Source organism: Castor canadensis, chromosome 7 (assembly GCF_047511655.1).
Source record: "Castor canadensis chromosome 7, mCasCan1.hap1v2, whole genome shotgun sequence".
Lineage (NCBI taxonomy): Eukaryota > Metazoa > Chordata > Mammalia > Rodentia > Castoridae > Castor > Castor canadensis.
Window position 1 is genome coordinate 107,161,188 of NC_133392.1, and position 19,729 is coordinate 107,180,916.

Genomic DNA, 19,729 nt, shown 5'->3' on the forward strand with positions numbered 1-19,729 from the left:
CTTATAAAAATGTTAAAGAAGAAAAATATTTAAAACTAAAGTTAGTATATCCTAAGCCTATAGTATCTATACAGTCTGCAGTAGGTACAGTAATGTCTGAGCCATTCACATCCATTCACAGTTCACCTACTCTCTCACCCAGAGAAACTTCCAGCTCTGTAAACTCCATTGTAAGTGCCCCACACGGATACGTCATTTTTACTGTATCTTTTCTATATTTAGATGCACAAATACCATTGTGTTATAGTTGCCTGTAGTATTCACTACATTAACATGCTGTACAGGTTTACAGCCTCAGCAATGGGCTACATGCCATATACCCTAAGCATGTAGCCAGCTGTACCATTTAGATAAAAGTAGTACACTCTGAAATAACAAGGATTACGTACTGTACATAATACGTAGACACTGATACATTCTTGCTGTCATTATTTTGACCACACTTATCTATTGGATCAATTAAGAATAAGAAAAATGAGTTCCCTTCACTCATTTTCTGGCATTCTTTTTTTCTCTGTATAGATCTGAGTTTCTGACCTGTATCATTTCCCTTCTCTCTGAAGAATTTCTTTTGACATTATTTGCAAGACAGATTTCTTGGCAACAAATTCTCTTGATTTTTCTTTATCTGAGAAAGTATTTTGGAGAATAAGTTTATGGGGTGTAAAATTCTGGGTTGGTGGTTTTCTCTCTTAACACTGTGTGTGTTTTGCTCCACTCTCTTGCTTACAGGATCCTGAGAAGTTGGTGTAATTTTTATCTTTGGTTCCCCTACAGGTAAGGTCCTCCTCCCTCCCCCACACTCCACCTTTGGCCTTCTTTCAAGACTTTATCTTTGACTTTCTGAAGTTTGAATATGATAAGATGAGGTACAATTTTTATGTTTTTTTTTTTTGCGGAGGGGGGGGTGGTTTGGCATGCATTTATCCAGCTTGGGTTTCCTGAGCTTCCTGAATCTGTGTTTTGGTGTCTTGACATTAATTTTGGGGGATTCACAATCATTATTGCCCTCAGATAGTGCTTCTGTTCCTTTCTTAATTCTTCTGCATTTTCATTATGTGTGTCTTGCAGTTCTTGGATAATCTATTGTATTTTTGATCTTGGGTTTTGTTGTTTTTAGCAGTGTATTTCTTTGCTTTCCAGTCTTGGGAATTTCTATTGTCATATCCTTGAGCTTAGAGATTTTTTTCCTCAGCTGTGTCTAGTCTTCTAACAAGCCCATCCAGGGCATTCTTCATTTCTGTTTTGTGTTTTGGTTTTGTTTTGTTTTTTTTTTTTCTCTTAATTCTTTTTCAGAATTTCCATTTCTCTGCTTATCTAGCCTATGTGTTCTTGCATGTTGTCTACTTTTTCCATGAAAGTCCTTAGCATATTACCTCAGATTTTTCAAATTCCTGACTTGCAGTTCCAACATTCCTGCTGTGTATGACTCTGGTGCTGATGCTTGTCTCTTTAAATTGTTTTTGGTCTTTTTGTATGCCTTGCAGTTTTTGTTGAAAGGTAGACATGACCACTGGGTAAAAGGAACTGTGGTAAGTGGGCTTTGAGGAATGTAGTGGCAAGGTGTGGGGGAGAGGATCAGCCCCTGGCCTGTGAATGTCACAAGTGCTTCTCCAGCACTTTTCTTCTCTGATGTGGGACAGGAGGGAATTGAAGTTGTTTGTTTCCTTTTTCCAGAGAGATTAAGCTTTAAAATACTTTTAAATGGTTCTTTTCCCCCTCCCACTATCAGAAGCAGAAAAGGAGTTTTCTTCACATTCACTGTGAGGACCTGGTAGAGCTCTTGGACGGAGAATTCACAACCGTATTTGTGGACTACTTGCCTGGTTCTCAGGGGGAGTTCTGCTTGGGTGTTCCTGTTCCTGTCTGATCCGATTCTCTGTATCCACCTGTTGTCTCTCTAGCTATGGGGGTAGCAGTTTGCTGTGACCTCTGAGGAATCCAAGAAGAATTGTTGATTTCTCAGATTGCTTACCTTTTAACTTGTTAGATGGAATGATGACCTCTGAGCTCCTTGAATGCCCGAGTAGGCTGAGGCCTACTTTTCAAATTCACTTTTGTGATAGAAGCACTTACGGAGTCATATCAGGTATCTCAGCGGGACAGATTTAATGCAAACCGAGCATCTTCTCCATGATACTAAAAGTGCAATCAGTATTATTAAATGTCTGGAAAGTTGTTTTTGCTGTTTCTAAATGGCAAGCGGCTGTTTTTATCTTAGAAAAGATTGAGAATTATTTCACTAAAGTACTGTGTCTGGTTGCCTTCTGTAAGTTTGGGCACAGTTGGGGGTGGGAGGCGTGATGTTAATTCACTGATTTTTATTCAAGAAGGTTGCTGGAAACAGCAATGCTATCATGCTGATTGAGTCTCCTGTGGGGGCAGGATTTCTTCCCTCCTGTTCACTCCTGAAGCCCTGCCCCCCTCAAATGCACACAACCCTTCACCAGCTTTCCCGCTTCCCTTCTCAGCCTCTGTGTTCTGTCTTGCTTGCCAAGACCAGCCTTGCCTCCTGGACTTGTCCCGTCTGTCTGTCCTTTTGCCTGGACTCCTGATACATCAGTTGTCTCTTCTCCTGGTTGTATTTTTTGCTTCTCTGATGTCTCATTCAAATAATGATTTTTAGTATACTCACCATGTAGCAGAAACTTCCTCCTGTCTCCCAACAGCTGTGTCAAGGCCTGCCAGCTTTGCTCATAGTTACAACCATGGCTCCCTACCATTTGTCAGACCTGGGTTAAGTGCTCATCTAACATCATTTCTCACTGACCAATCCTGGGTCATTGGATGAGTTACATATATTCTCTAAGCATCTAGAAAAAAATGGAACATAACTTCATAAGGTTGCTGTGAGGATAACTGTAAAATAATGCTTGTAAAATGCTTAACACAGAGCCTGACACATTGTCAATGCTCCACATGGTTCAGGAAGCTAGAGCCTGAAGGGAGAATTGAGTAGTGGTCACATACCTTCTACTTCCTCCTGAAACCCCTTCTCCTTGTGGTCTTTCCTGGCTCCCCTTCTCTCACTCCTACTGCATCACCTTCCTCCAGATCCGTGCTTTCTCAACGTTTTCCTTTTTATCACCATATAGGGAGAAAAATTTAAATAACTTTGAATTCACTAATTTAAAACTTCCTTGCTAATGAGATAAATTAAGTATTAAAGAATAAAATTTTGTTGAGTAGGGTCCAGCTATGGAGGGCCACACCATAGTGATATCTAAGAATTCTTGTAGCACCTTCCTCCAAGAACCAGTTCCCACCCACTGGTAGAGACAGGGCTCCTCCTGACCAGAAGGTAGCTTCTGGGCCCTAAGTCTTCTATTTGTGAAATCTGCCAACTTCCTCTGAATCTCATCTTCCTTGGTAAGTGTTTGTTTGTCCCTCTGTTTTGTTTTTGTTTTTTGAGACAGGCTTTCACTGTGTAGCCCGGGCTGATCTTGAACTCATGATCCTTCTGTGTGTTGGGCTAGGATTATAGGCATGCTCCTCTACTCCTAGCCTGTCTTTGGTTTCTCTTAACCCCCATCCCTTTAGCTGTCTGGCCAGGGTAGTCCCACCTGCTGTCTGCTGTTTCTCTGATGGCTCGTTCTCTGCCTGCTTTCATGGCCAACCAGGCACACAACAGGGATGGAGCATCTTTCTGTGCACAGAATGTCTAGAATGTGGTCATATCTAAGGACAGAAAGACATGCCTAACTTGTACAGCAGGAAACAGACCATGGAGTGAACAGCAGAAGGAACAAAGTCTAATGGAAGCCCTGGGAGAGAAGGAAGTATGGCTGTCTAAGCTGGAGCAGAGGAACTTGTGTGGTAGCCTAGAGGATGCAGCAGGCAGGGCCTACAGAGGTAGCCTGAATAGCACTATTCCATAGGCTTGGAAGTAGCTTCAAAAGCACCACTGTGACCCTGCTCTCTCCAGAGTCTGTTTTGCCATAATCCTGCCATATGACCTTGAAAGTAAGAAGTGGACGATGTGCTTCTGGGGGAAGAGGAGTAAGGGCAGAATGACCCCAAGTCTGGTGCCAAAAGCATCAGATTTCAGGTTTGGTGAGTGACTGTAGTAGCTACCTAGAAACCTGTGGGTGAGGCCTAAATGTGCCTGGCCAACAAGGGTTTGGAAACTCTTAAATGGCTTTACTCAGTGCTTCCTTTTTGTGTCTCTAAACCTGTTTTCTCCAGCATCTCCACTTGCCATAGGTCTCACAGATGTGGGTGGGTCCTTTGTTCTGTGCCATTTCCTGGCTTGTCCATCGTTCTCTGCCTCAGACTTTGCATCTTTGTCAAAACCTTTCCCCCTTTCGCAACCACAACACCAGCCTCCTAGGCACCTCGGTTTGGAGGCCCTCACATCAGCTCATTCTTTGGTCACCCAGGCCTGAAGCCTTGGTATGACCCAGAGATTCTTTCTTGTTTTCTGATTAAGAAGCTACAAGCAAGGCTTATAGATTTGCCCTCCCTCTGACACTGGCTGGGTTCACTAAGGCAGTCTACAAAACCACCCCCACCACCACTTTTCCTCTTCTTTCCCTCTGCCCCTCCCTGCCCTCCCTCACCTCCTTCCTTCTTTTCTTCTCTTCTTCCTTTCTCCCTCCCTGTATCCTTTCCTTCCTTTTTATTTATTAAGCCAAGAAGTGTACTCTGCTTTGTATGCATTTTTTCATTTAATGTTCACAAAAAACTATGAAATTATATTTTATTATTATCCCATTCTGCAGTTAAGGAACATTAGGATCAAACAGGAAAGGTGATTTGTCCAATTTCACAGTGAAGTGTGGACTTAGGGGAATCTGTGATGTCTAACTGACTCATCACCCCTACCCCCATCAGGATGTTCATCTAGACCACTGAACTAGGACCCAAATTGGTGCCTCCTCCTCCTGTCCTTCTCCCTTCCCAGCCATCCCAAACTCTGCTGGGTTTAAACTTTCCACAGCACAAATGTGATAATGTCACTCCCTAACTAGAAATTCCTCACTCCTAGACTATCCATGCTGACATCCCAGCCCCTCCCACACCATAACTGGTTTCCACCACTTATGTTCAGTGGTGTGTGGGGAAACAACGTGGGCTTGTGGGCTTGAAGGCCTGCCTGGGTTCAGTTCTGGAGCCACCCCTTCTTAGCTGTGTGACCTCAAGCAGGGAGTTCATTTCTCTGAGCCTCATTAATTTATTCAGTCAGTGGGTATTTATCATGTGCTTGCTGTGCGCTGGTCACCATGCGAGAGTTTTGAGGGTTCATTAGTGAAGGAAACAGCATGGTCCGTGCCTTTAATGAGCTCCTGGACTGACCATTTCCTCATCTCTGCAGCAGGCTGATGGTGCTACCCACCCACTCACTGGACTGTGTGGGGATCTGGCAGAGGCCACTTTGCCACCTGTAAGGTGCTAGTCACCTGCAATTGTGTTGTCTTCTCCTCCACAAAATCTCCCTGGCTTTTCTAGCTATTTACTTTGGCTCCAGCTCCTCCCAACCTCCTCTTCCTTTAAACATCCTGTTGGTCTTGATGGCTGAACAGAAAAGGCCTCTTATCCACTGAATCTTTCTGGAACTTCTCTACCTAGTGTAGTTGTATTTATTTATTTATTGAGGGATTTGAGAAATCTTGTTAAGCACTTTTTAGGACCTTGGTTTTCAAAGTGTAGTCCACACACCCTGGGGAGTCTCTGAGATCCTTTCAAGATTTCAAGATTTCAGATTTGTTTTTCTAATATGAAGGTGTTTCTGTTGTACTAACATTTGGAACGGATAAATTGCAGATGCTTAATCACTAATCAGGGCAGTGGTCATATTCCTTACTGCCTCACCCTCAAGTTAAAAAAAAAAAAGAATTAGCTGGACACTCATGGTTCATGCCTGTAATCCTAGCTACTCAGGAAGAAGAGATCAAGAGGATCGCAGTTCACTCCAGGCAAATAGACCCTATCTTGAAAAAACCCATCACAAAAAAGAGGTGGTGGAGTAGCTTAAGTGGTAAGGGTGCCTCCCTAACAAGCATGAGTCCCTGAGTTCAAATCCCAGTGCCACCAAAAAAAGTAAGAAAGAAAAGCCACCTTCACTTAAGGATGTCCTCTTAATTTTAGAGTACATGTCTTTTTTATATGCTGTATGACAGAATAGGAACACTAAAGCTCTTCTGACTAGTGTCTCAAGGAAAGACACTGGTGTGATTATTCCAGATGCAAACTAAACTAGCCACTTTTTTTGTTTTTAACCTAACACCATTTTCACTGGAAAGAATATCTAACAGACAAACTGTGATTATTCAGGCTTGAATAATTAGACATTTTCTCAAAAGAGAGCAAAGCCCACCTGTTACTTCAAGAAAAACAACAGTCAGTATTTTTGCCAAAGATAAAATTCTAGCTTTCAAGCAAAACTTACAGTTTTGGAGAGCGTGTGCCTTCCACCAGAAGCTTGACCGCTTCCCAATCGTGGAAAGCTCAAGCAGTGCGTTTTAGATATAGGGCTGTGCAAGGTGTCACCATTTGGAAAACCTGCATAATGTGATGACCAATATTTTTCATTGATCAGCATGTGATGTTTCAAATCCTGCATGGATAGGGAGGCCTGTTCTGTTGCAAGATAGTCAATCTAATAGCCTAAAATAAGAAAAATAAAATGAAAATGGTTTCAGCTAACCTCTACGAAACAACCAGTTGTCAAATTTTGGCATAGTATCAAAGAAAAATGAATGCCTATGCTCGTCTGTGTGAGGCCAGATGCTTTTCATGTACTACATCCAAAACAGCACATCACCACATGCTGGATTTAGGAGGAGAAATGAGGACCCAGCTGTCCCTTACTAAAGGGATTTGTAAGGAAACAGGGCACTAAAGAGATTTGCAAAAATGTAAAACAGTTTTCCCTATGATTTATTTTGCTTTAAAGAATATATTTGTTTTTCATAAATTTTTTTCTTTTGTGTGTGTTTGAACTCAGTGCCTTACACCTTGAGCCACTCCACCAGCCCTTTTTTTGTGAAGGGTTTATTTATTTATTTATTTATTCGAGATTAGGTTTTGCAAACTATTTGCCCAGGCTGGCTTTGAACCATGATCCTCCTGATCTCTCCTCCTGAGTAGCTAGGATTATAGGCACGAGCCACCAGCACTCAGCTTTTTATAAATGTTTTTACATTCTACTGGATTTATCATTATTATATTTTTAATAGCATTCAAAGTTGAAAAATGTTTTCAATTTCAGTTTCTTATAGCACATGTCTGTAGATTAAGCTAAATAAATAAAAGCCCCTTGATTCTCAAGTTTTAGGAATGTTAAAAGTGTCTTGACTCCAAAAGGTTAGAGAACTGCTATATTAAAACTAAGTGTAAACAGTTTTGGTCATTGACACACAATGAAAGCTAAGTCCTCTAATGAAGTTTATTCATGAACATCACTGTGTCTGGGATCAATGGTACTACCTAACTAGGTACAGAACCCAACAAATGGGCCTGAAACGATGGCGGAATACTACCCGGTGCTGTGCTGTCTGTAGCCAAGGAGGTATGTTATTGTAAGCACATTCGAGATGTAAAGAACAGTTCACCAGAGCAACTAATAAACATTCACGCCATACCTGTAGTCCTGTGATGTTATAAAATACACATTTGGTCTTCATCCTGTTTTCTGGCTTTTTTGAAGCTAAAATCCTTAGAATCTTTGAAGCAATAAGTGTGTTTTTGTGTCCTAATGAGTTGATTATGAGTGGCAGCTCCTAACTAACTTCAACTTGGTGCTGGCCACAAGAAAGACCAAGGCAGGCTTAGAGGGTTGGGACTTCCAGCCCCCATCCTTCAACTTCCTGGGAAAGGAGAAGAGCTAACAGTTAAGATGGACAATGTTGTTAATGAATCATGCCTATGTAATGAAGCTTCTATAAAAATCCAAAAGTTTGGTAGCTGAACACATGGAGGCTTCTGAAAAGTGGTGCCCCTAGAGAGGGCGTTGGAAGTGCCACATTCCTTCCTACGTACTTTGCTCATCTCTTCATCCGATGTTCATCCGTGTCCTTTATGATAAGCCAGTTCTGTGAGCTGCTCTAGCAAATTAATCAAACCCAAGGAGGGGGTCATGGGAGCCTTAATTTCTAGCTAGTCATTCAGAAGCTTGGATAAGACAACATGGGGCTTTTGATTGGTGTTTGAAGTCTTGGGACTGAGCCTTCAACCTATGGGATCTGATGCTTTCTCCAGGCAGACAGTACCAGAGTTGAATTGAAAGGTAGAATTGCTTGCTTGATGGTATGAATTTTCTCAGAAGTCTTCTTTGACTGCAGAATCTTCTAGGTTGGTTGTTGAGTGAGAGAATTAGAGAAACTGAGTTTGATTTTCCCTCCATATTTTCAGAAGCTCCTTTTGTGCTCACTTGGCAGCATACATACTAAAAATGGATGATACAGAGAAAATTAACATGGTCCCTGTGTAAGGATGACATGCACATTTGTGAAGCATTCCATATATTTAAAAGAGAGAAAAAAAATTGTAAAGACTCGTTTTGTTTTGTTTTGTTTTTTTGTCTTCTTAGTACTGAAAAAAGTAAAACTCACTTTCTATTGGGGAAACAGTCCTGTACTGATCAGAAAGAATGGTGATCGTTCTCCCAACTAGTATGATTTATTCTCCTTTTACCCTTCCCCCTTAGCCACAGCTGATGGGGTCAAGAAGATCCCTTGACTCCAAGGCAGCCATGGGCTGACAGCAGCCCAGTCTGCCATGAAGAGCTATTCTACTTTAAGCACCAGCACCATGTGCTCAGATTCTTTATATGAATCTGAAATATGAGATCTGTATATGAAGATGAAAGCACCCAGATCAGGGAGAATCAGCAAGTCACTGGGAAGATAATCCCAGAGGCCATGAATGAGATGCTGTGAGTGACTTAGCTAGCAGAGGGATGGGAGACCCAAGATGTATGGAAGGTGCTGTAGTGTCCTAGCAGAGAAGGAAAGGTTGTGTCCTCCTCAAGTTGGAGTCCTGAGTTCCTGCTGCCAACTGGAGACCGGAGTCCAGACCCTACTACAGCCTTGGCTTCTCTCAGTTCTTTAATGGCTGCTTTAGTCTGGGTGAGGCCTGTCTCTAGGGCTTTTGGCACATGTGTCCTTGCAATTAACCTATAATACTTGAGGTCATCAGAGATGACAAAAGAGTTTAACTTACACAGTGAGTGGAAGTTAATGGGGTGTGTGTGTGTGTGTGCGTGCTCGTGTGCGTGCGTTGTAGAGTTAATAAGGCCTGACAGGACTGGAAAGGACTGGGGCACTCCAAGCCAGAGTAACAGCACAGCTGAGATGAAAGGCATGGGTGAGGAGAGGGAGGGGAGGGGAAATAAGGGGCGGCAATCAAAGCAGAGGAGGGACTTGGTTGGTTAGCTCAGGTGGCCTCGTTTTGTGGAAGGTACTAGAAAACAAACAGAAGAGGCTAAGTCAGGGGGTAAAAGGAACTCCCTGAAGACTTTTGAATAGAGAACTGAAAATTGGAAGGATAGTCTAACCTGAGAAGTAGGAAGGAGCTGAAGAGAGAGCATTTGAGTCAGGCATTCTGGTTTCCAGGCCATTATAGTGATCTGGTAGTGCCAGTGAAGGTGCTCACGGCCTCAGAAGTGTTTACAACAAACTTGGAGAGTCTGGCTCACTCATAGCCCAAGGAAGGCCATGGTTCTGAGGTGACAGCTTTCTAATTAAATGCCATATGTGTCCATGGTACAGATACCCCAGTGGTATCACCCTGTTGACAGGGGCTGGACTAATGGTTCTTTTTTACCATTTCCCACCCCACTTTCTAGGTCAGAATCTCTTCAGGCGAAGTGTGGGAAGTTTAGCAGGGAACCATTTGAATAAAATCTGTTGAGAATTTTCCAAAAGTCAGAACCAACCCAACAAGGGGCCTTTTTCCAAAAACCACAGAGAGCTTTTTGGGCTTCTTTAGCTTTCAGATGTGGAGAGTAAAATTTTATTTTTGTGCTGTTTGTACTTGGGTTGTTTTGTTTTCACATTGATTTAAGCCAGGGCTTAAATCAGTTATGCAGGACTCTCTTTTGCTCATGGCTGCATCTGGGATCTGCAGAGACATTGCAAGAGAGCCTTTCCACCTTCCAGTGTGGGGTTGAGGGGCAGGGATCTCTCCCTCTCGAGGGCCTATGTCTTCATGGCAGGAGGACAAGTTAGAAAAATTATCTCAGAACTTACTCTGGTGGACATGACTTTTGTATTTTATCTGTTAATTTTGTTTTGTATTCTTTGGGTTTCCTTTATTTAATCCCTTAGTTTTTTAGCTCATAAAAGTCTAGTGTTCCAAATGAGAACAAACCAGGGATTAAAATGCAGTGAGCTGAGGTGGGAAGCTGACTGTAACACATTTCTCTTGACTGAAGCGAAATGTTGACTTAGGGCAACTGACTTTGCATCTCTGCGTTCCATCTATAAAATGTAGATAATTATAATACCTCCTTCACCGGATGGACTTGAGAATGACATGAACTAACATGTAATGTGACAAGCAAACAGGTATTAATTGAGTGCCTACTATCTGTCACATACTCTGTGGTTATACTGCAAAACGACTGAAATGGGGTTCATAGGAAAGTGCTTACAAATGTGTACAGTATGTGGTAAAATATGCAATAAATGGTACCCATTTTTGTTACTGTTATTTGAGAGAAGTACACCTGAGTTCAGAAATTCTTGAACAAGCTGGAGACAGTGAGAAGGGTTTAGAAATGCAGGCCCCAGGCAGGATGCCTTCAGAATATGTCCTTTCAGCAAGGAATGGCTGGCTCTGCAGAGCAGAGACTAGCTTGTCTGAATCTGCAGTGTGGGGAGCCAGGTATTGGGCTTCCACACACATACAGCATTCACTCTCGTGCGGCCTTCGGATGCTGGGAACAGTAGAGATGTTTAGCCTGCAAATAAATGGATGTCTTTTGTCAAGAAGGCATTTATTTTCATCACACACACAAAGAAAGCATGTTTCTCACAGTGAGTCACATGTTACACTGTGAACATGGGTTCTGTAAAAATTTCCAGCATTGATAATGCAAGGGCTGTGGATAAAACAGTAGAAAGAAGAGTCAATTGTCAGCTGTTTTATTAAGTTCTGAACCTTTATTGTACACTGAACACAAAAAGTGTTCTAACTAGTCCAGCTTCAATTCTCAAACCAGTTTCTGCCTGCTTATTTTTACACAGTCGGAGCTGGCATGTCTCTGTTGGTCTGTCTTTGTATCTAGTTTTGGTTTGTGTTGCTCTTTTCCTTTGTCCTCATGCTCTACATCTCGTAATGGCAATGAAATAAACCCCTACACTGATGGTGACTGCTGGTTAACTGTTCATCCAAGTGCGGGACATTTGGGCTGTTTCCAGGGTTTCACAGTTAAGACCTTATGTGCTGTAAACATCATGTACAGAAGGCTTAGTCAGCAACTTGCTAAACACCTTCTCGAATAGGTCTTTCTGCCAAGGTGTTTGAATTGGTATCAACTCATTAAATTAAAAGTCTCAAGAACTGATTCAAGATTCAAGATCTTGAATTCAAGATCTTGAACTGGATTCAAGATCTGACACAGCATCTTACTCTTTAAGCTTACTTTCCTTCATATGTTTAGGCATCGGCTATGTAAGAAGGACCTATTGTGTACTGGGCACTGGTGAGCAATGTAGAAAAAGTGTCCAGATATGTAAAGTAACCAGTAGATGAAAGATGAAGTTGGAGATGTAGAAATCATGGTAGCAGTGCCACCATCCTTGTCAGACTTCCAAGTGAAAGTGGATCTTTGTTCTGGGTGCATCAAATCCCGTATGGTGTAATGTAACTAGTTTAATTGTGGATGATAGGGTTAGGGTCCATCAAAATTTGTAGAATATCAAAAAGCAATACAATTTTTGTTAATTCTAAATTAGGCCTGAATCCCAACCCTGCCACATATAGACTTGTTGTTGAGGAAAAAACATTTAAATATTTATTTGCCCCTATCATTTGGGTTGTTTGTATTTCCAGTGCCTGGTGCAGCGCCAGGCGTGGGTAGGGGCCCAGCAATTGATTGTTGGCAGAAAAAAAAGAAAATGTTGATTGGTGGGTGAATGGTTAGATAGATGACTGGAGCTACTGCTCTGAATTAAGAAAGACTGAGGGCCCTGTGCTAAATAATATAATTATATCTAGAGTAAATCCTATTTGCCCCATTAGCTGGAAGTTTACTAAGCAATTTCTAAGTTGGAGGAGATCAAATTGAGAAGGCCTAAGCCTCTCTGTTGTCATCTCATCCTCATATATATATCAAGACTAAAAGTGACAGAAAAGCGAAGCTGGCCAGCCTTGACCTTCTTCTAAGAAGCAAGAGGTTTTCTCCACATCTTCAGACATTCTGGAGGAAGCAGCTGCTTCTGCATTAAACACCTAGGCTTTTCTCATCCCTCTCATCTACCCTCTTGGTTATGGTGAATTATTGAATTTTAGATGTGCTTTTTGATGGTCACCAAATGGTTGTCACAATCATTTGTCTTATGACCAGTTTCAAAGTTGAGAACCACAGAGGCATCTGACTGTCACACTGCTCCTGTCTTCAGTGAGGAGACTGAGACTCTTCCCCAGCCTCTTGCCCAGATTTCCCCTCAGGCCTCATTGGATCGACCAGGCTCCCATGTTTTCTGAACTCTCTGCATCTCTGCTTTAGCAAACCTGGGCTCTGTTACCAGGGAAGTGTTCAGGGCTGTCTATTGATGGCCACCCATGGTGTCAGACACATTTTCACACAAGTCATGGAGAAAAAATAAAAACAGAAAAGCAAAAGGTGAAAGTTAGTGGGTTTGATTTATTTGGAAGACTTTGATATCCGTGTTAAGAGTGATTTAAGATTTGCAAACCCCCTCGTTGCAGTTTAGTTTTAAGCTCAGTAGAAATGTTTTGTGACTCTATATCCCTTGGTAGTACGTATGGGTTTTCACCTCTTCCTTTTTGAATGCATAGGATAGAGGAGTGAAAGTGTTCAAATAAAGAAATATTTTCTGGGCTTTGTGCTGGGCCTCTGAAGTGCTCCAGCCCTGACTAATGCCAGAAACTGTGCTGAAACTGGCCAAAGGACTGTTAACAAAACGCTTCCCCAACCAAGTGAAGTGAAGAGAAAAAATGTAAAATAGTATTTGGGGTTGGCAGTGAAGCTTTGCAGAGAGTGCGGGAATTTGGGGGTCATTCGAAGTGTCACCATCATGCAGTTTATGTTGGCTCTGCCCATTTTGGGCATTGGGAGAACAGAAAGAAAGGAAACCACTTGCACAGCCTAAGTGAAATGTGGAGACCATGGTAAGATTAAGTCCAGAGTTACATTGTACTCACATTCTAGGAATCCAGATTTGTGGTTTCAGAAAGGAAATGAAAATGTTTTTTGTGGTAGCTTTTGACAAAATGCTTCTTTCATAATCAATATCTACCATTTTCCTCTTTTGAACAAACCACCCAACAACTTAAATTCCTAAAAGAGTAAGCAGGATTCTCCTTCACTAACAGAGAAACTTTTAAACTTTAAAAAAATACTTACCCATGGCTAGGGGCATGGCTGAAGTGGTAAAGCACTACCTAGCAAGTGCAAGGCCCTGAGTTCAAACTCCAGTTTCACAAATAAATGAATGAATACATAAATTTAAAACTTACTTTTTAAAAAGGAAATACACATGTAAATAAAAGTTCCACACTTGCATATGTGGTCAAACAAGCAGAACTGATACTCATCAATGTTTTCTTTATGTGATCTGGAATGTTAGAATTTGACCAGATTCTTGAACTGTACTGTGTCTGATTTGTATTTAAGAATATCTTGTTTTGCTGGACATGGCAGCTCATACCTTTAATCCTAATACTCAGGAGGCTAAGCAGGAGGATCATGAATTCAAGGTCAGCCTGGGTTACAAAAATAAAATCTTGGTTAGCAAGAATTACAAAGACTCCTCTCTAAAAGCTACAGAAAGATTATGCTTTAAGAAAAGAAGAAATGGCACAGTTCATTTGTTGACTGAATTTTCTGAAGCTGAGGCTTATAGGAGGCCAAGGAAAGGAAAGGTGGAAAGATGGTAGTCTCTGTGGGGTGGCATTTACTGCCAGGCTAGGAAGATGCCAGGGGGCTGGACAATGGCTGTCCCCTTGGAGTTAGTCCTGCCCACTTAGTGCATCATGATAAAATGGCTCATTCATGAAACATTGCTCCTCTGAAAGACACCCATAAGGCCAAGCAGCCAGAATCCTAAATGTACTGGAGATTCCCAGTAGGAGGAGCTTGTGGTTGCTTCTGGGTCTCCTCCTCCCAGGAGTTTTCTTAGCATTCCACAGTATTTTCTGTGACTCGCAGGCCTCAACTGCATGGAGCCATACAAAAGTAGTATAGCGACCCACTTGGCATGGAATCTAAGCCAGCTGGATTCAGAAAGAGCTGAAAGAAAGGCTGTCACTGCTGAAGATAAGGCAGACAGGCTCTTTATGGGCTGGATTCTATGAGCATTTCTTTTATGGTAACAAAGCTTTAAGATATTAGTAAGAGGCAGAAGACTACAGAATGTGCTAAATGCTTGGTGAAAATTCAGGGTGAGTTTCTATACATTGAACTCAACCATTACATCGTTGCATTTTAAGACAAGAAAGCACCCTAACACATCCCCCAGTGGTGTTTCAGAGAGGGCAGATGGCAGTCTAAAGGGAGAGGCATGTGTAATTTGAAAACCATACATTCCTTTATGATTTGCAGGGAGGGGGAGGAGAAATATTGCCATAATGCTAACAACAGAAAATCAATTTCAATAAAATATTTCTGGCCAGTGAGGAATATCCATTCATTGAATAACAACAACAACAAAAAATTACTGCATGCCTAGTCTGTCAGGCTTCTTTGCCTCATGCCTTGGGAATAGAATAGCAAGCAAACAATACCCTTTCCTTGTGGAGTTTGCATTCCAGTGAAGGAGAGGACTCATGAGTCAGTAGATAGGAGTACAGTACCAGATGTGTGAAGTGCTGTGGAGAAAAGCAAAGCAAGGCAAGGAAAGAGAGTTGGTCCCTTCTGAAGAGTACTTGATGCAGAGACCTAGAGGAAGTGAGGCACTAAGATGTGAAGACCTAGGTGTCTTCGAGAAGTTCAAGCAGAAGGAAAAAGCATGTCAACACTCAAAGCAGGGCTGTGGGGGCATGTCTGAGGAGAGGTGGGGTCAGTATAGCTGGATAGAGTGGGCCAGGGCCAGTTCTTACAGGTCGTCATGGCCGAGGGGCCATTTTCATTGAGTGTGCTAAGGGAGCTGAGCATTCTGAGCACGGGAGGAAAGGGAACGACTGACCCTACCCCTGCTAGGAAATAGGGAGCAAGAATGCAGCCCAGAATCCGTAGGGATCTGTTGTGATCATCTAGGCAAGCAATGCTGCTGGCCTAGACCAGGTGAGAGTAGAGGCTATGCTGAGATACAGTGGGATTCATGAGGTATTTTGAAGTAAGGTTGACAGGATTTGTTGATGGATTGACTGGATGTGGAGTTGGTGAGAAAGAGCCAAAGATGCAGAAAATTTTGACTTGAACCAGGGCATGAGTGGTGGTGATCCCATGAGAGAAGAGTCCAGGAGAAGCGTATGAGGGGAGATTATTAAGGGTTTGGTTGTGTCCATTACTGAGATGCCTGATAAGGCATCTTAGGGGAAATGATAAGAAGTCAGTTGGATAATTAAGCTTGGAGTTCAAAGAGAAGGCTGGCACTGGAGACAGATTTGAGTCATCAGATTTGGGAAAGAGGAGGGAATCTGCACAGGAGCCTGAGACACAAAATCAGTTTCCCAAGACAGCTGGGGCAGGGCATATCAGAACCTGGGCAAGGAGGGTAAAGGTGTGGTTATCAGAAATGGATATTAGTTTTCAAAGTTTGAGGAAGATTGTCTGATATCAGCATCCCCAAGTCTTCATGGAATTAAGGGAGATATGTTCACAGGGATGAAAGGTAGCTTTGACCATGGAAGAGAAATAGCAACTGAATTTCTTTTTATTTATTTTATTTTTGTGATGCTAGGAATTGAACCCAGGACCTCATGCATGCTAGGCAAGCACTGTACCATTAAATACATGCCCAGCCCTGTGACTTAACTTCTGAATTATCTCTTCTGTTACCCTCCCTCACAAGCCACTGTTAACATTTCAGTTACATAAACATGCACAACTTTTTCTTTTTTTTCATTTATTGAAAACCTGTGGTGTGTCAAGAAAAGAGCCAATACTTATGGGAAGGAAAACAGATGCATAGAAGAATAAAGTAAGGCCCACAGAGGACCTTACAATCAAGTTGTACATACAGATGTTTCAGCAAGTGAGAAAATGGTTGAGTGTGAAAGTAGCTAGCTTCACAGTTAGAAGATTGTTTAATGCCCTAAGCTACCTGTAAGCCCCCACCCACTAGTATGGTGGATGACAGATTTTTTTTTCTTGGCTCTGGATTTTTGTTGTTCTTTTCTGGTACATTCAGTATATACTTGGATATCTCTATAAAGGATGGTCTGTATAGCTCAGCATGTACATAAAATAGGAGGTTCTCTAAGAATGTCTTATAGTAGAGTTAAAAACTAAAATGAACAAGACCATAGAATCTGTATCTTGCCTGTTCCTTTGATTGGTTTTCAAGGACAAAAAAAAAGTGGGAGGGAGCAGGCATAAGGAAAGAGTGAATTAAGTGTGAACGTGGTAGATGTAATTTGTATTCAGATATGAAAACAGAAGAATGAAACCTGTTGAAATTGTTCTAAGAAAGGGGAAAGAAGGAGAACAATGGAGGGGGTAAACCTAACTTAAGAGAAATTGTGAGCACATATGTAAATATCACAATGTATCCCGCTGTACATTGCTAATAAAAAGTCTTAATACTCAGCCATGTTCTGGTGACTATAGTTCAAACTATTCAGTGTAGTCAAAGCACGAACACCAGGCCAGATATTTCATAGCACAACCGCTCCACATGTGAACATGTGGTCATGGCAGGAACCTCTCAGAGCCTCACCTGAGGGCACACTTCATTTACTTCTCTGAGCCCAAGGCCTGGAAAAGTCAGCTCATCCACACCAAAGTCCTGGCAAAGTAGGAACAAAATCTTTGCTGTCTTATTTTGGCCTATCCAGGCTTAGAGCAATGCCCTTTGCTGCATCCTGTTCCAATTGTGCTGCCTGACTGTGTGAGGCAGACCTAACCTGAATATGTCTGTGATGACTTTCTATCTCAGTGTCTGATAGAAAGTGCACATCAAAGAAAAATAAATAAATAAAAAGGAATGTGATGAGAAAATGAAGCCACATGGACCAATCTGTTGTGTTCAACTTATAGCAGAATCTCAGTGGTACAGAATACTTCAATGAACCTGGAAGTTTTAGAGGGAAGCAATTATACTATCAGTGACAAATGTTATGAAATTTTACTCAAAGTTTTTTTTCATTTTCTGTGTCTAATAAAAATTGAACTCCATTTTCTTAAATAGCTTTAGGTTTTTCTTAAATAGCATGGTTGAATTTTGAAAATACTGTTTCATTGAGAGCTAACAAAAATGTGTTACATATCATCGCTTTTTGTCAGAGAAGGATGCTTAGGTCTGTGCCTTCATCCATTCCTGAGACACAGTTCTCATCAGAGTGCATTGGGCCTGGATGACATTTACTTGGCCTCCTGGGAGGGTGTGTTTTGAATCAGGAGTTAATGTTGGGCCCTTGCCACTTATCAGCTTGAAGTCTTTATGTGTCCTCTACTGTTTGAAGGCCAAGTTACTTGTTTTACTCACTATCCCTGTGATAAAGAAAGGAGTTTATTCTTGAACAGTTTTTGCTTCCTTTTATCAGATAAGAACTGTGTGCAGCACAGAGTTCTGCATTGCTCTGTGGCAAAAGCTCAGGTACAGCCTGCATCTCACATACAGTCCTGAGCACTTTTCTTTCTAGTAGTTCTGTATGGCCCAGTTTTCCACCATCACAGATTCTATCAAGACCAACAACCTTCTTCCTGTCAAATATTGCTATAAATAAATCCTTCTGTGACTATTAGAAACTATAATATATTCTTATTGCTGTCTAACCCTTTGTAACTCTTGAAGAATAAGTCTGTAAGCCATTGCACTGAGTGACGCATTGTGAGATTCCTAGTTAACAAACATATATGAAAATATCTTTACTACTCCACATGTAAGTACAATAATTTGTTTTTAGAAGATTTTCAATATCAAAAGCTAGAGCTGAACAATATTTGGATAATTCTTGGTTAGTGACAAAAACAACAATTAAGTTCAGACCACTCTTCTGGCTAATTGCTATTTTCTAAAGGTATTAAATATGTCATTCTTTCACTTTAGCATGACAGATAGTAATCACTAGATCCTCAGCTAGTCAGTCTTACTTGCAAGTATTATTCAGTGTGAATTACCGCAAATGATACTGGGATCCCAGAAAAGCCCCACCTTGTTCCATAGGATCCCATAGCTCAAAGGGTCCAGATTACCCTGCGGTAGATCACATTTAACTTTGCAAACACATGGGTCACACATCCTAATGCTCACATCATGTACCCCACATACTCAGTGTCATCTTAACCACCATCTTGGCTTTTGTGGCACTAAGGGGATGCTTAGGAGATAGTATGTCCGATACTAAAACTCAGAAAGTCCTGGCAAACAAGTTGAGTTGGTTTCCCAGTCAGAAGCAGAATCAATTAGCAGAAGGGAGTATCAGCAGATACTGGTCTGCTAATGCCAGTAACTTCCCTGTAAATGGAGCTAACTCTTCTTTATGGGGCAGTAATGAGACCTGCTCACTATTCCCATCTCAGGTTGGGAAGGTGGCTATTGGCTTTTCCTTGGAATTGGGACCAATATGGTCTTAACTGAGGTTGTGACCTTGGGGCAGTCTGTCTTCCAGAGACCTGTTACCTAAAAAAACTTTGCTATTGCCTCCTGTCAGTGCTTGCTTTACCTATGAAGATGCTAGAGGTTGCGTTCATTTCCATCAGCTCCATAGTTCTTGCTGTATTTACCCATGTTAGGTTTTGCCTGCTTACTGCCTCCTAGGCGATAAGGTCTCTCTCCCATCTGGATCTCTGGCCCTAGCACGCAAAGGACTCCTGCATAGGGACTCCTTCCCTTTTCTGGTTAACCCTGGTCATTTATCACATGTTAGCTTTGACACTACTTCCTCCAGAAAACCTTCCATGATTATCCTGGACTGGTTTAGGTACCCTCCTCTGCATGTTCAGAGCTTCTTGTACTTACTACAATCATATTGTATGCCACCGAAGCATACAGTAGGCTCGAAGAGAGGGATCGTGTTTTGTTCTCTGTTGTACTCCCACTTTTGTACCTTCCACATTTCCAGGTACAGAGTAGGTACCAGAGAAGCTTATAAAGATCAGGATGGTAGAAGGACAAACAAGCTACTAATCCCCTCCCTCTACAGTTTGTTTTGGCCTTGCTTTGTGGCTATTGATTATTGTCCTTCCAGTTCTCCTGGGGAGGTGAACCCACACTAGATCATTCTCAGAAGAGTCAGCCCCTCCATCCAGAGACCGCCATCCAGTTCCATCAGGTCTTAGTTTGTTGTGTAAGGCATTGGGAAAATACACACAAAATGGCCAACCCAACCTGCCAGGGTTAACTATAAATACCTTGACAGGATCCTATACCTCCCCAGGTATATATTATGTAGAATGAGGGCATTAATGTTATGCTTATTTGTATATATATGAAAT

General features: G+C 41.8%; 1 protein-coding gene and 1 non-coding gene across 4 annotated transcripts in view; both read left to right on the forward strand.

Moving 5' to 3' along the window:
* Gng12 (G protein subunit gamma 12) overlaps positions 1 to 19,729 on the forward strand; it is a 118,623-nt gene that overhangs the window by 21,096 nt on the left and 77,798 nt on the right. The window lies entirely within an intron of this gene.
* On the forward strand, positions 8,364 to 8,468 carry LOC141425191 (U6 spliceosomal RNA). The gene has a single exon (XR_012450281.1). It is a non-coding gene; the product is annotated as a U6 spliceosomal RNA (small nuclear RNA).